A 17,168-nucleotide genomic window follows, 5' to 3' on the forward strand; every position below is an offset into this window, starting at 1 on the left:
GCAAATAGTGCAACAGTTCAGGAATAACTTTTCTAAACGCAAAATAGCAAAGAACTTTTGCTTTTCATCATCTACAGTACATAATGACATTAAAACATTCAGAGAATCTGGAGAAATCTCTGTATGCGAGGGACAAGACTGAAAACCAGCATTGGTTAGCCATGATCTTTGGACCCTCAGGCGGCACTGCATTAAAAGTGTGGGGTTGTATACATACACACACACACAGACACACACACACACACACACACACACACACTTATATGTAGCACAACTGGTTCTTTCTTCTGTCCCAACTGATCAGATGTCTGAAAAAATAAACATCATGACATTTCATGTATCATGAAAATTATCACAATACTATATTTTTTACATATTGTTCACTTCTAGTTTCTCTCCTTTCAACAACGCTCACAAAAGCTGCCTGAATGCTAAAAGCTCTTGTGTTTAGGCTCATTAGCAATATCAGATGGGAGGGTGCATGGCCAAAACAGACATACACTGTAAGATCTACGGCCCCTGGTGGATAATTAAAGCAACGAGGCCTTTAAAAGGTTGGCTTTAACCGAGACCATCTGCAGATGACGTGTATCAAGTCTTGATTTATGACTGATTATGATTTTATCAACAGATCTTTAGAGGGCTTTCCATAAACAACAATACTTACTCAAACAGAACATCTGAAAACGGTCCAGATTTGAATTATCTTTTAACAAAGAGCACTCTGGATTGGAATCTTACTCTCTTATTTGTCGTCAGGGACTGACCCGAACCCGAAAAGAGTGATGGTCATTCTTATGTACAATGCCACTGAACACTTTCTCAAAGCTTTTAAGAAGCACAGCGTGGCCAAGAAGGAGTAAGAGCAGGTTGGCCAGCCAAAGGAGCGAGGCTAGCTGGCCAAGGGCACGGCTCCACTTTCCACTCTCTTCGAGCATTCCAGGGCAACACATCACTAGGATACCAGCGGAGGAATTCCCACTGGCCCGTAAGAGATCGGAGTACACAGGCAAAGCATAAATGCAGTCCTGCTGGATTGATCTGGAAGAACAGTAGAGGCCTGAGTAAAGGCTTTGGATCAGCTTTTACACTTTGCAAGGCAGGAAGGAGAGAAAGATACTGTGCTAGAGGTTGATTCATCTGCCTCGTCTTTTATTGGGGCTGGTATGATATACAACTCTGAAAAATCAATAAATCAGGACTGTTCTTAGAGAGAATTATACCAAAGAAAATTTAGGCTCTTCAACAATCAGCCAGTTACAATTAATCACCAGGTTACGGGTCAGCAATCTCAGGAATGCAGCCTTTACACACACACACACACACACACACACACACACACACACACACAGGGTGTTTAGCACATGGGCTCTCAGACTGGCTCGGGTAAATACTTAACCATGCGAACCCATACCAACCTACCAGCAAAGCCCAGCCAGAGAGACCCTGAGGGAGATGGAGAGAGAGAGAGAGAGAGAGAGAGAGAGAGAGAGAGAGAGAGAGAGAGAGAGAGAGAGAGAGAGAATACAACACTGGGTCTTTTGTGTAGTGCTTCCCTCCCATACCTCACTAATAGGTACCTGTTGAACACTGTCCCGGTCAGGGAGACAGGTAGGCAGGCTTTGGCGGGGGTGTGGGGGGGTGTGGGGGGTACATACACACACACACACACACACACACACACACACACACACACACATTTATGTATATAACCTACTCACAGCTCACGTCTGCAGTCGGAGACTGTGGGCTGGGAGTGGGATTCCTTCCAGACTGGCTTTCATACACAATCAAAGAGCGTCTTTGTGTTCGTGGAGAGAAGAGGGGGGGTCTACAAGCTCCATTCAGACAAGGCCTTACCATAACAATCACATCCAAACATTATTCAGCTCTGCCTACACAGCCACACGACAAACATCATACGAAACCTCACTCTCTCCATTTCAGTTCCTAAAAATCTGTCATTCAACTTTCAATGGCACATTTTTTGACTGTCTGGCCCAAACAGCATTTTACAGGCTTAGAATACTCAGTAGTGTTTCCTGATAAGTACTGTAAAATTCTCAAAAAAAAAAAGTGAAAACAATATTTACATTTCATAATTAACCATAATTTTAAAAGCACACTGTAAAATCTAACTGTACATCTTAATGAAAAAAAATGAGTTAACACAACATAAATACCACAGAAATGTGGAGGAACTTAATCTGAAAAATTCAAACGAACTCAGTCATTTTGAGTAAGATCATTTTTTAGCATACTTAAATGTATCATATTCACTATTTCCATTTAAGTTAACTTTACACACAAATACAAACAGGACAATAATGGGGTGTTTTTAACTTGTTGAAACTTTAGGGTGGCTGGATTGTTCTCACCTTCTTCTAACCATTTATCACTGTTGTTGAAAGAAAACTTTGTATCTCCAAAATCATAACTTTACAGGAGAAGGAAAAAAACTACTTTATTTTTAATGTCAATGGAACCAGAAAAGTCATTTTGGGTCATTTCTTTTAGTCCCTTCAACTTTACACACAATGTAAAGGGTAACAGGTAATTTCAAACTAGGTCAAAGACTCAAAAACGTCAAAAATGGAGAGTCTTCCGTCAACAGCGATATGCACACTTGTAATGAAAGACTCCATGTTGCAGTCCTAGGTTGATGGCTGCCAAGCACATGAAACAGTCTTGATGCCTATCAGGAGTTTCACAGTTATCAGTGTCTTTTATTGTCATGTTTCTGCAATACAATATGAATGTGTTATGGTAATGATAGCCTGGTTTTACTTAGCAGTGAATTTAATTTACGATGACTTAATTAGTACAAACGTACAGCTATGACATGTACATCTGAAATACTTAATCATTTTAAAATCAACAAAATGACTGGAGTTAGTACAACTTACTCAATTTACTTAAGTACATACAACAATACACATGTTTTATTCATACTCAGTTCAGGGAATTATTTAAAGTCAAATGATGAGTGAGTTATTTAACTTGAACCATTTAAGGCAATTTCCTCAAACCATTTGAGTTGACTTAACATAACATATCAGGTTTTACAGTGTACACTACGCAAGTACTGGGGATTTGGAGACCTCTCTAATTGAAATATGTAATTGCATGCAATGTGCAGAATCCCTTCAGCTGACTGTGAGTCAAGAAAGAGAATTCAAAGAGAACTCAGTCAAAACTTGGTGAATAACATAGATGTAAATGAATTATCTACTATTACGGGTGTCACGATGCACATGTTGATATTCATGTTTTTTCAATATGAGTGTTGTAAGATGATGCATGCAGTGAATCATTTACAGTTAGATTCTGTGCTATAAAATGTTTGATAATGAAATCAGTTTCTATAGTTCTATTAAACACAATTACTTCACATCTCAGAAGAAGCAAGCTAAACCAAATCATGCTAAACCGAAGCATACTGGCATGTCAAGCATGTAAAATGTTTATGGACCATTTATGTCTTACCTTTGATGACTCAATGCACTGATGCAGACGTTTGCTTTGACATTTTAACAACAGCCCCTTTTAATTTTTGTAGTGAAAGAGCACCACATATGCAGAGAACTGATAACTTTGTTATTGCTTTCGGTATAAAATGACATAGTTTATTCTATCAGGGAAGGAATGTTACTTTTACAGGTTCCTTAGGTTGCTCGCACATCATCTGACCACAACTGGAGCTTCAGATTCAAATAGTGGCACGGCAATAAAGAACTGAGGCAGTGGCGGCTAGCAACAGTTGCTAAGTAGTGATTGGAGGGCTGAGATAAGCAGGCAGAGAGAGTAATGATTTGATTGGCCATATTACAGTGGAGGCACACACACAAAACAAAGCTGTGGCATGCGCTCCGCCCCCTCCCCACTCGCGGCTCTCTCCCTGCCGTCCTGGCCGAGGTTCGTCGCCGCTGGAATTTGGCCTTGGGTTATGGGGGCGGGCGCAAAAGCAAATTTCATTATCTTAAAAAACGCAGCTTAATAAATATTCTATCTATATTTGATTGGGTGGGCATGTGAACAATCTGAGCAGGCCCAGGCTATAATCGAGGTCAGACATAACCCAAGGCCAGAATTGGCAATGACTAAATTAGAGAGAAAAAAAAATAAAAAACATCAAAGTCACAGGGTCAATTAACAATCACACTTGGTATCTATGTACAACGATCAGGCATAACATTTTGACCACCTCTTTGTTTCTACGCTCATTGTCCATTTTATCAGCTCCACTTACTATATAGGTGCACTTTGTAGTTCTACAGTTACAGACTGTAGTCCATCTGTTTCTCTGATACTTTGTTAGCCCCCTTTTACCCTGTTCTTCAGTGGTCAGGACCCCCATGGACCCTCACAGAGCAGGTACTGTTTGGGTGGTGGATCATTCTCAGCACTGCAGTGACACTGATGTGGTGGTGGTGTGTTAGTGTGTTTTGTGCTGGTATGAGTGGATCAGACACAGCAGTGCTGCTGGAGTTTTTAAACACTGTGTCCACTCTATTAGATGCACCTGCGTTGTTGGTCCACCCTGTAGATGTAAAACCAGAGACGAGAGCTCATCTCTTGCTGAACAGTATGAGCTAATCATTCTCTAGTCCTTCATCAGTGGTCACAGGACGCTGCCCACAGGACGCTGTTGGCTGGATATTTTTGGTTGGTGGACTATTCTCAGTCCAGCAGTGACACTGAGGTGTTTAAAAATTCCAGCAGCACTGCTGTGTCTGATCCACTCAGACCAGCACAACACACGCTAACACACCACCACCACATCAGTGTTACTGCAGTGCTGAGAATGATCCACCACCCAAATAGTACCTGCTCTGTGAGGGTCCATGGGGGTCCTGACCACTGAAGAACAGGGTAAAAGGGGGCTAACAAAGTATGCAGAGAAACAGATGGACTACAGTCTGTAACTGTAGAACTACAAAGTGCACCTATATAGTAAGTGGAGCTGATAAAATGGACAGTGGTCATAATGTTATGCCTGATTGGTGTATATACTAATTGAATTCCTTCAGATCCAACATTTGAAAAGCCGTTCACATTTTTGTCACGAAGTGGGTCGTGTTGTGACATAACTGCACCGTTTACAGCTCATTAGCTCCCCGATTATGCATGCGGTGCTGAAAGCGGGAGCTACAGGGAGCTTCGCACACTGTGCATGCTTTGCTATGTAAAAACACGGCTAAGGGAAAGCTGCGGAATTGCACCAAAAATAGCAGGCCGCGTACTTCCGTCCTGGACAGCGGTTGGATTGCATGTTGCATTATTTATGGTTTGCAGCACTGCAGCTGCTGCTCAGTCGAGCAGAGATGACAGCAGCCACGCAGCGGATGCTCCTGAGCGCTGATTAGAGAACGCACACACAGACACACGCTCTCCGAGGAGTCTCCGCTGTGACCTCTAAGACACGCAGGCCCCCATACACACACACACACACGCACATGCACGCACACTGACCAGACACTCCAGCCTTTCAGCTTTTTAGGAAAATGGCCAAAAGTGCAGCTGTTTATACAAACTGTAGAAAAAATTTAACACAAAGGAAACTTAGGCTGCGTTCACATTACAAGCCTTATTGCTCAAATCCGATTTTTTGCTCAAATCCGATCTCTCTGACACTGTTGTTCATACACGTTTAGGTAAGTGACTCAAATCTGTCATTAATGTGATGAACTGGCGTCCTGAAATGACCCACATGAGCTCATCCTACTCAGTAACGTCACGTGAATGAATCACGTTCATCATCAGCACAAACTAACGAGCAGAACGAGCTTCGCTGAGAAGATCATTAACTCTGATCAGCTCTCAGCTTCATTATTAGAGCGAGACGAAGGAGAAAAAGGTGAGATGAGCTGCTTTTCCACTGTTTACAGGCTTTAACGTCTGTTCGACGCTGCTGCCATGGTAACGTTGAATGATGGTCACGCGCAGTGGAAAAAAAGCACATAAATTCTGATCTGAGCATCACATTAAGGTCGCATGACCATGAATCAGATACGTATCCGATCTAGGACCACATATGAAAGTGACTCAGGTCGGATTTGAAAAGATCAGATTTGTGTCCACACAGCCCTGAAAACATCAGATCTAAGTCACATTAGGGCAAAAAGCATTCTATAGCACTGTAGCTACATGCTGCTGTGCTACACCTCAAAGGAGTAGTTCTACAAAAAGTTATATTCACACAATTGTCCACTTACCACAGATGTATTCGGTCAGCAAGACATGTTAGGTGTCTGAATTTTCATTCTTTAGTTTAGTGCTGCAGCTACAAGGCTAATGTTGCTAACAAACACTAGAAGTCAATAGTCACCCAGATCTTTTCCGTTGTTGTGCCTACTTCTGATCCTCCCACCGAATCTGACTGTATTCGTGCCGCTCAGGCACATGGAATTCAGTTGAGATTTGGTTCATAAACATCTTCAGCTCTTATGTATGTAAAAACAGAAATAACAAACAATCTGTATGCCTGCATGACGAGCACACAAAGGGGACTGTCTGAAGCTGCCTGCCTCATTCAGCTACATGGAAAAGATTTGTTCATTTTATAGCTCATTATGTGATCTGAGGACATAGTTTGAGTGAGTTGAGCACTGCATTTAAAAAACTGATTTGGGTGACTGCTGATTTCTAGTGTTTGATGGCAACATTAGCCTCGTAGCTCCAGCGCTAAACTAAAGAAGTAAACATTGTAGATCAATCACATTTATACGACGGTGTTTTAGGGCCGCTGTTAATAAAAATTAAAATAGTAGACTTCAAGGATAAAGTCGTAATATTTCGAGAAAAAAGTCGTAATATTCCAAGAAAAAAGTCGTAATATTCCAAGAAAAAAGTCGTAATATTTGGAGAATAAAGTCGTAACATTTGGAGGATAAAGTGGGCTAACTGTAGGGGGCTGCCATAACGTGTTGGGGTCTCGGTTGCTGTACTGGCGCCGGAGCTCCACTCACTCCTGTCTCTCTGTGGATCATTTTGATCATCATTCTCACTGTCTGTGAAACTTCATGCCCTCTTTGAATGGGGGGAGATGTAGCCCCCTATAGCCGTGTAGACGACCCTGCCTGAGATTCTCCTTCAACAACACAGACAGACAGTTTCCTCCGAGTCCGTCTGGCTCTTTATTCTAGATAAACAGTTTCCTGCTCAGCCGTTTCTTATACTAATAACAGGCTGGTGCTGATGTGCAGGAGAGACAGGGAGACTGAGTGTTTCTTTATGGGTGAATCGATATGAAAGAATAACTCCACCAAATCACCGCCCCTCATTTAACACGAGGAGGTGCTGCCTTCACTCTGCAAAGCCTTTGGCCACAATATTGCAACTTTTCCTGGTTTTAATGCCACTTTAATGTCGTAAGTTTACGACCTTTTTTCTCAAAATTTTACGACTTTATTCTCAAAGTCTACTATTTTATTTTTATTAACAGTGGCCTTAAACCGTCATACATCTAAGATAAGCGGATAAATTGCGTAAATTTGTCGCCAAACTATTTCTTTAATTTTAAGACACAACAAGATTTTTTTCTTTCTCACATAAAAGCTCTTTTTTTGTATAAAAGATATTTTATATGGGAATCAACCAACATGATGTCCAATTACACATTTTTTTTTATTTTCCAGGAGATAATAAGGTAAATATACACACCTCTGACGCAGACGTGTTGCTCGTCAGTGACGTCAAGCGCAATTCAACAGTGAAAGTTAAGTTCGATTCAATTTACCGAACCGATTCTTTCGAATCGTACGTTTCAATTCAATTCGTTTGAATTATACAATGATTCGCTTCACTTTTGATTCAGTCCGGTGTCGCTACCCACTCATCGAGTAGCCTCGAATTGCGCAAACACAAAAAAGCTCTCAAAGGTTATTATTCAGAGTCTTATACCAATTATTACGTAATCATCGATGCTTACCCTGTAACAGTGACGGTTCAATTGATTCACTGAAAAGAGCCGGTTCAAAAGAACGACTCGTTCACGACTGCACTTGAATTTGAATACTCTGGGTCCGGCACGAGCTCACAGGACTTTTCTAACGAAAAGGGTAAAGCAAAGAAAAAGTTTGACCGTCCACATTCAGAAGGACCTTTTCATTCACATTCCCAGTCTTCTTCTCTGTGCACGCGCACGCTACCAAACACTTAAAGGGAAAGTCCACCGATTTTTCAGAATGGCTACATAATTAAATGGTTGAGATGTAAACAAAGCCATTCGGAGTGGTTTGTGTGAAATGCTCCGTTCTAAAGAAACTTGGCGAGAAAGAACTGGTCACAGTGGTGGTGATAGGAACCAGTCCACCTCTAAAAGCTCCCTCACAGAAAGTTATTATGTAGTTGTTAGATATAGGCTGCCTGGTGTGTGACACATTGTTTTATGACAGGTTTGTAATAATATTTTGGCTTAAAATGTATTTAAATCCCTAATGGCGGAGGGGTACACACAGGGCGTTGTGAGGCAAAATAGTCCCCAAAGAAAACTTCAGATTTTCCACTATTTTACCACCATCAATATTCCATATAAAACTCAGAAGTGTAGAGTTTGGATAGTAAAAAAATGGCTATATTTGTGTTGTAGACATGCGACCCCTGGTTCCTATCAGCACCACTGTAAGTGAACTTTCTCTACAATGGACCACTTCACATCACACCGCTCTGCTTACACCGCAAGGACTGAATTATCCAGAAATTTTGAAAATCGGTGGAATTCCCCTTTAAGCAAAGATGCATACGCTAATGCAAAACTACGACGTTCGATTACAAGCTAAAAACTTTTATTAACATAAAAAAAGGAAAATTGGCAACGTGCAAGTTTGGTTTAGGAAGGGTTTTGGAAGTGACCACTGACCACTGAAGCGTTTCCTCGTGCACATTCCAAAGCCACATTTCAAATTCCAAGCAACGTCCCAGACTTTCAGACTTACTAAGCAACGATGCATTTGCAAAATTGAAATAAAAAAATAATAAATCCCATGCAAAACAATACAAATATGTTGTTTACATTTACACAGAACCCCATTTACTCCAATTATGTAATACAATGAGACAACAACGCGCAGTGCGAGTGGACGCAACGACCTCTGTGCGAATCTGGACCCTAAACAGCGGCCAAGCGGCGATGCGTTTCAAATCAACGCAAAAAACGTGAACATTTGCAATCGCAAAAACTTAAAATGGGTGGGGAAACGTGCAATGCATGTGGAGGTTACGACGTGTGCGCGCGCCTGCAGGTGGTTTAGGGGTCGTCACCGGACCGGACATCGAAAGCGTCCACCTGCTCCACTTGTTTGTTGGCGCCACAGAACCGCAACAGTGAGCGAGAGCGCAGCCGGGTCGAGCTGCCCGCCCGGCTGTTGACTCTCCCCGCGCCGGAGCCGGTTAGCTTCCCCTCGGAGCCGGCGCTGTTACATTGTTGCTGCCAGTGGCCAAACCTGACAGCGTGATCCGACACAATTTAGCAAATTCAGGAGCTCGTGCCTCGCTGTGTTGAGGATGTCAAGGTCACTCACCCCTGTCTGGTCGGGCAGGTCCGCACGCGAAGTCCTAACGCAGAAAAAAGGGGTGAAGATTGTCTTTTTTTTGAATAGCCGAAAAAGCATGAGACTCTCCTCTGATGTTCCAACTTCTCCCCCAGGACGAGTTTTTTTACAGTCACTTGTGAGCAGGAGTCGATGCGCCCCCGTGCGGCAGGTGGCGGTATCGCTTCTAGCAACAGGTGCAGCTGCAAACTGGGACCTGTTACACTGACCCCTGTACATGACCTAACGTTAAAACCACCTCCTTGTTTCTACACTCATTGTCCATTTTATCAGCTCCACTTACTATACAGGCACAATTACAGCAGCCCATCTGTTTCTCTGCACACGTTTGGGTCAGGACCCCACAGAGCAGGTACTATTTGGGTGGTGGATCAGACACAGCAGTGCTGCTGGAGTTTTTAAACACTGTGTCCACTCACTGTCCACTCTATTAGACACTCCTACCTTGTCAGTCCACCCTGTAGATGTAAAGTCAGAGACAATAGCTCATCTGCTTCTGCACAGTTTGTGTTGGTCATCCTCTAGTCCTTCATCAGTGGTCACAGGAAGCTGCCCACAGGACACTGTTGGCTGGATCTTTTTGGTTGGTGGACTATTCTCGGTCCAGCAGTGACACTGAGGTGTTTAAAAACTCCAGCAGCGCTGCTGTGTCTGATACACTCGCACCAGCACAACACACACTAACACACCACCACCACGTCAGTGTTACTGCAGTGCTAAGAATGATCCGCCACCCAAATAGTACCTGCTCTGTGAGGGTCCATGGGGGTCCTGACCACTGAAGAACAGGGTAAAAAGGGGGCTAACAAAATGAATGCAGAAACAAGTGGTTTTAATGTTATGGCTGATGAGTGTATATATATACACACACACACACACACACACACACACACATATATATATATATATATATATATATATATATATATATATATGTATATGTATATATATATGCAGAACTGAAGACGTAAGAGATGCATGTAGAGCTGCTTATAATTCACTCATTTAAAGCTTTGTGCAAAGGAAGGCTGAAGTTGTCCTTCTATGCACTTGAAGAAAATACATAATGCATAATGTTGCTGTATCACTCACAAGAACTGGGCAAAGATGTACACAGTGGTGGTGACAGGAACCAGACATCTACCTCTAAAAGCTCCCTCACTGAGAGTTATAAAAGGAAATGGTAGGTTTTCTGCCTGATGTCTGACACATTGTTTTATTTGTGATAAAGGTTTGGCTTAACATGTGTTTCAGTCCATTCATGGTGGAGGTGTACATGCAAGTGGTTGTTAGGCAAAATAGTCCTCAAAGAAACTTATTTTTTCAGATGGAAATTATTGGTTCCTATCACCACCACTGTAAAGAAATCAGAGTCTGTAAGTTTCTCTACAGTGAACCATTTCATGTCAAACCACCCTGAATGACTCTGTTTACATCTCAAGGACTGAATTATTTGGAAATTTTGAAAAATAGGTGGAATTCCCCTTTGATGTGAACAGGGTTATTCAGAGTGTTTTGGTGTGAAATGCTCTGTTCTGGAGTATCTTACACAGTCAGAGCTGTTCACAGTGGTGGTATATTACATGCTATGGCTATGAATACATTGCCATTGTTTTATGATCCTTTTTGGCCTAAAACCTATTTAAATTTATAGTCCATTCATGGTGGAGAGGTACATGCAGGGAGTCGTAAGACATAATAGTACCTAAAGAAAGTTTTTTTTTCAGATTTTCCACTATATCACAATTGCATTACATTACTAACATTACATGCAAAATTTCATAAGACAAGAAATGTCTATACTTTGAACCCCTGGTTCCTATGACCTCCACTGTAAAGGAATCTGAGTCAAAACGTTTCTCTACAATGAACCATTTCACATCAAGTCACTCTGAATGACTTTATTTACATTTTACTGATTGAATTATGTGGACATTTAAAAAAAATATCTGGGATTTCCCTTTAAAAGCTCATAGCAATTCCATAAACAGCCAGATGGTGGCAGTAATGGTGCAATTATGGCATAGGTGTAGTGAATAGATCCATTTATATGCTGCTTAAAGGGGGATTTGCACATAATTAAATGGTTAAGATGTAAACACAGTCATTCAGAGTGGTTTGATGTGAAATCTGTTCTAGAAAAACGTACCTGGTCAGAATTGCTCACAGTAGTGATGGGAACCAGACCTCTGAAGCCTCTAAAATCTCCCTCACAAAAAAAGTTACTAAATTATATGATTATAAATATGGTGCCTGATGCCTGAAACATTGTTTTATGAAAATTTTGAGGGTTTAAAACATATATTTAATAAAAGTCATTCATGGCGCAGGGGTAGCTGTAGGGTGTTACGAGGCAAAATAGTCCCCAAAAAGACAACAGGACCCCGGTTCCTATCACCACCACTCGGCAACTTTCTCGACAACGAACCAGTTTACATCAAACCACTCTGAATGACTTTGTTTACATCTCAGTGACTGAGCTGTACAGAATTTTTTAAAAATTGGTGGAATTCCCCTTTAAGCATAATTAGTATAATTACAGTTATGATCCAGTACAACCTCAAGTTGAGAACAGCCTGCCAACCAGAAACACGCTGCCAACAATGGTCCTGTGGTCAGAAACTGTCCACTAATGAAGGGCTAGGAGATCTCTGACACAAACTGTACACCCTACCACAGCTATGAAGTCTGAGATGCTGTGTGGTCTTTTGTTATTAATCTGAGCTGATGCAAATATGCAAACAAATAAATATGTGTGTATTGAGATATGATGAATTCTCATGATTAAATCAGGTGTTATTTGCTTTATACTCAACCGATTTTCATCAAATTTGCTTTGTTATAATTCTCAGACATTTCTGCATGTTGATAATTATTTACACATATGATTTACATGGCACTGTATTTGTATTCGCTTCAGTTTCCAACAGGTGGCTACCCTGCTAGAAAAAGCAGCATAGAAAGAAAGAAAACCTTGCATCTCCAAAATGGTGACTTTACAGGAGAAGGAAAAAACCTACCTTACTTTTAATGTAAGTCAATGGAACCAGAGTTTTTTCAAAGCCTTTTTTGGTCATTTCTTTTGGTCCATTCATCATGAAATTTGTATACAATGTAAAGGCCAACAAGTATTCCCAAATTATGTCAAAAACTGAAAAACAAGGTTTTGGTCCGACAGCAGCGATATGTTGTGTTTTGGATGCTGGTACGCTGGTCAAACTAGCACCAGACCAGCATAAACCGTCTTAGACCAGCATGCAATTCATGTTGATCTATGCTGTTTTTTTTCATCAGGGTATACAAGACCTGCCAAAATGCAAATAAGGAAGCTGATACAGTCACATGAAGTGTTTGAGTGAATTACTGCTTACATTTACATTTATTTGATGCTTACAGGCAGTGATGGGAGCAAAGAGACAGCATATCAAACACATCACAATCAACATGTTTATGATCTAGATATTTAAAAATTTGACTTCTAATCTCATTGATGTTAAACTAGCTGTCATAAAATACACACCAGGGACCGTATTACAGAAAATTCTTAAGTCTGAGATCTGCTTTGTTGTCATGGCAACTTTAGTTAAGACTGAATTTAGGACAGAAGCCATTACAGAACAACAGTTCTTAGGTCTATAATCTTAATTCCAGATAAGAAAACAGTTTTACAGAAACATCCCAAGTTGCCAAAATATCCTAAATATTTTCTTAACTTTAAGATAAACCCCAGAGTGTCTTCACTTCTGTTTGACCATCTGTTTCTATTGTTTTATGCAGTGACGGGCAGCACAGTTCACTATAAGTATCATAATGACGCTACATTTATCTACACTGAAAACGGTGCTTTGACTTGTGAGGTTTTTTTTCTAACAGCGTTTAAAAGTCCAGATGCTGCAGACACGATCTCCACCGTCACCTTTTATTACCTTTGTGTGTTAATGTTGATGAAAACTCGTCAGATAAAACATTACAGTGATGGCGGTGAATAATGAGGAATAATGCGCTCAGCCAAAGTGTTTGGGAAATGGAGACTGAAACTGTAGAGTGGCGACACTCTGATAAACAGCACGAAGCACTGAAACAACATTATTAACTCTCAGTTTATCGCGCTTTAGTTTTATATGACTTTACATCAGTAACAGCAGCTAATGTTAGCTGTCTGGCTAACTAACGTGATTAGCTAGCTACGTGTTTACCTTTCAGCTGTGCGCGTGTGGTCGGTTGCTAGGAAGCAGACATGACAGTTGATTGTCGACTTCAATCGAGTGAGTTAAGATTTCCTAACTTGAAAAACAGTTACACCATTGAGTTCTCTGTGTAGTTAAGTTTGCATTGATCTTACTTCCTTTAGTGGCCAAATCATTTGTGCTAAACAGTAATTCAACTACGTTCACTGATGGTTGAGCTGCTGATCTAATGCCAGTATTGATTCAACGGTGTCCCCTAACATCAGATCAACATTACTGGAGTTTTTAAACACTGTGTCCACTCACTGTCCACTCTATTAGACACTCCTACCTTGTCGGTCCACCTTGTAGATGTAAAGTCAGAGACAATAGCTCATCTGCTGCTGCACAGTTTGTGTTGGTCATCCTCTAGTCCTTCATCGGTGCTCACAGGACGCTGTTGGCTGGATATTTTTGGTTGGTGGACTATTCTCAGTCCAGCAGTGACACTGAGGTGTTTAAAAACCCCAGCAGCACTGCTGTGTCTGATCCACTCAGACCAGCGCAACACACACTAACACACTACCACCACGTCAGTGTTACTGCAGTGCTAAGAATGATCCACCACCCAAATAGTACCTGCTCTGTGATGGTCCATGGGGGTCCTGACCACTAAAGAACAGGGTAAAAGGGGGCTAACAAAGTATGCAGAGAAACAGATGGACTACAGTCTGTAACTGTAGAACTACAAAGTGGTAAGTGGAGCTGACAAAATGGACAATGATTGTAGATGCAAGGAGATGTACCTAATGAAGTGGCCAATCGATGTCCGTACTGTGAAATGTTATGACATTAATAAGCCATGTGAGGATGCCCCGCTCATATCAGGAGCGCTCAGCCTGCAGACATGATGGATTTTCTCATAAAGCCATTGTGCGGGTGGTTCTGACCATGTCTGAGCGATTAATTGGATTGGCTTATGTGCTAATGCGTCCCACAGAATGTACGGAATGGCACAAATGTTCAGCGTTATGTGATACATCTCTTTATGTAGCGTCTAAAAATACTCCCGCAGCATTAGAGAGTCATTTTTCTCTCTGCAGTTCAGACTCTGCGTTAGCTCTAAATCCTAACGCTTGGCCCATCTGTCTCAGAGGAGGAACACTGATCCCAGATCAGCGCTGTTCTTCTGAGGAGCTCTTCCTCTGACACACACTCGCCAGGTGTGTCTCGGGGGAAGTGGGTTAAGCTCTGGTGGCACGTGTGGTAGAGGGCAGTGAGGATTACAGCTTGTTGGATGACCCCACTCTGCTGTTAGTTTGAGGTCAACAACTCTACAGTGCATGTTTATCTCTCACCACCAAGCCATATTCTCAGAATTACCCAAAAATACTCCAAATTGAGTGGGTGAAAAGCAGGGCTAGGAGCACCAGACCACCAGGGACTTTCACTTTATGATGCCTCTTGTGTTGTGTAGGTATACATTAGAGCATCAGTGATTAAAGCGTTTAAAATCAGCCCATTTAGAGCTCTTCACTTTTAGAGAATGAAGTTCATCTGAGCTGCCATGCAGAGCTATTTTCGAGCAGCAATGTCAGTTGCTGTGTTTACATGCAAAGATTTTTGCCAAGCCGATTGAATCCATTCCGAATACAGATTAACGTTGAGGTGTTTATATGCTCACTCTACTCAGCACTCTAAGGGAAAGTCTCTGTTTACATGTGCACTACAAGTAATCCGATCCACAATGTGTAGAGAACCACTTAGTGTAGACGTTACCATGACAACGAGCATCACCTGAGTCCACTCAGAGTGAGATGAGCAGCAGTGAGCAGTGATTGTGTTGTTAATTGCTTTAAAATGATGTCAGACTCAGGAAAACGTCCTTCACATGTCCTTATTAAAGAAGGCTGAGAGGAAGACGTCGTGATCTGAGACACATAAGCTGGACGTCCGTCCCACCGCCGTCTTTTAAAGATCAGAGCATAAACTTCGTCTCCTCTGCAGACCAGTTTCTGCTCCGCCATGTTGAATGGTATAAACTTTCACTATGCCACGACGCGCAGAATGTACTTGAACTTTCCGATAGGGAATGTAATCAGATACAGACGTTTACACGGATATTATTCTTCTATTTAATGGATTATTTACAGGATTACCCACCACGTTCAGTTGGATCAAATTGTGTTCTGAATGGCCTCAATTGGACTTGTCTATTCAGATTTAGGTGTTTACATGGACGTGTTCTGTTCTGATTGAGCTATTAGTCGGATTATTAATGGATTATTAGGCTGAATGTAAACATGGCTACTGTCATGATGGAGGGCGAAGAGGCTGGATGTAGGTGCCAGCATCACTTTTATGGAAATCCACAGAGGATGTAATGAAAGCAAAGCAAGAAAAACAAACCAGAAAACCTAAACCTAGAAGAAACAAAGAACGAATGAACAAATATACAGGCTACAGCTTGAGAAATGGACAATACAAGGGAAAAGCTAAGAGACTTGAACAAATTCAGCCACAAGATCTGGAGTCTGTCTCCTAAAGCAGGTTTAGCTTCAAGCTTATGTTGATCTAACCCTGAATTTTCTGTCCAAAGATGGTGGATGACTTTTCTCCGAGCTACATGGTAATGGCAATCTGCCATCATAGCAACTTGCTGCACACCCAACCTGATCTCGGGCAGGTTAAATTCAGGATTTCAGATTATAACCAGGTGTTGGGCCAATAAGAGCTGAGCTTCTGACCATTCAGAGAGAAGATGGTCCCATCCAGTCCCTTTTGGTGTCAATCATGTGAAAATTGTTGCTCTTCGGTCAAGAAAACAAATCAGACTACATAGATATCAAGAATAGAAAGCAAACATTACTCCATCAAGCACTAACTTACTTTACTGTATGTTTACACAGTATGATTTCTTTATCGTTGTTTGAAAAATAAGCCGTGGACTTCTCCTCATCTTTCCTGTGATTGACAGTTCGTCATAAAAGTCAGGCTTTCATATACATGCATGTGATGATTCATCATAACTTGAGTACCTAAACCTGGGATAACAGAGAACGTTGCTAACTGCCTGCTTAACCCTGTACTACATGCATTCTTCCATAAACTGGTCCTTGATTTATTTTTTCAGACCCAAATATTAAATTCAAAAACATTTAAAAGAAACAGTGTGTGCAGGGGTCCTTTTGGATTATGTTGCCTTTAGGCAACAGTGTGAGACAATGGGAAGAAATGATATAGAGCCATGTTCCCTGAAGTGGTGAGAGTGAGTGGTTAAATCCATTCCACTGTCACATAAAGTTGCTTCTAGACAACAAATATATTTCTGCAAAATCTCATAACAAAAAACAATGATACTCAATGTTTAAAAAGAGGTTTAAGAGTGCGCACTAGGAGATAGTATGACCAAGTACATGCTGTTTATTGACTTACTCAAACCATTCCCTTT

At 41.4% G+C, this 17,168-nt stretch overlaps 1 protein-coding gene across 1 annotated transcript in view; it reads right to left on the reverse strand.

Annotated features, from left to right (window-relative positions):
- Positions 1-9,636, reverse strand: part of veph1 (ventricular zone expressed PH domain-containing 1) — a 166,450-nt gene extending 156,814 nt beyond the window's left edge. The window contains exon 1 of the mRNA XM_036585135.1: positions 9,522-9,636. The gene's annotated coding sequence lies outside the window, so the exon portion shown is untranslated. The remainder of the gene's footprint in view (positions 1-9,521) is intronic.
- Between the last annotated feature and the right edge of the window lie 7,532 nt (positions 9,637-17,168).

Source organism: Colossoma macropomum, unplaced genomic scaffold, assembly GCF_904425465.1.
Source record: "Colossoma macropomum unplaced genomic scaffold, Colossoma_macropomum, whole genome shotgun sequence".
Lineage (NCBI taxonomy): Eukaryota > Metazoa > Chordata > Actinopteri > Characiformes > Serrasalmidae > Colossoma > Colossoma macropomum.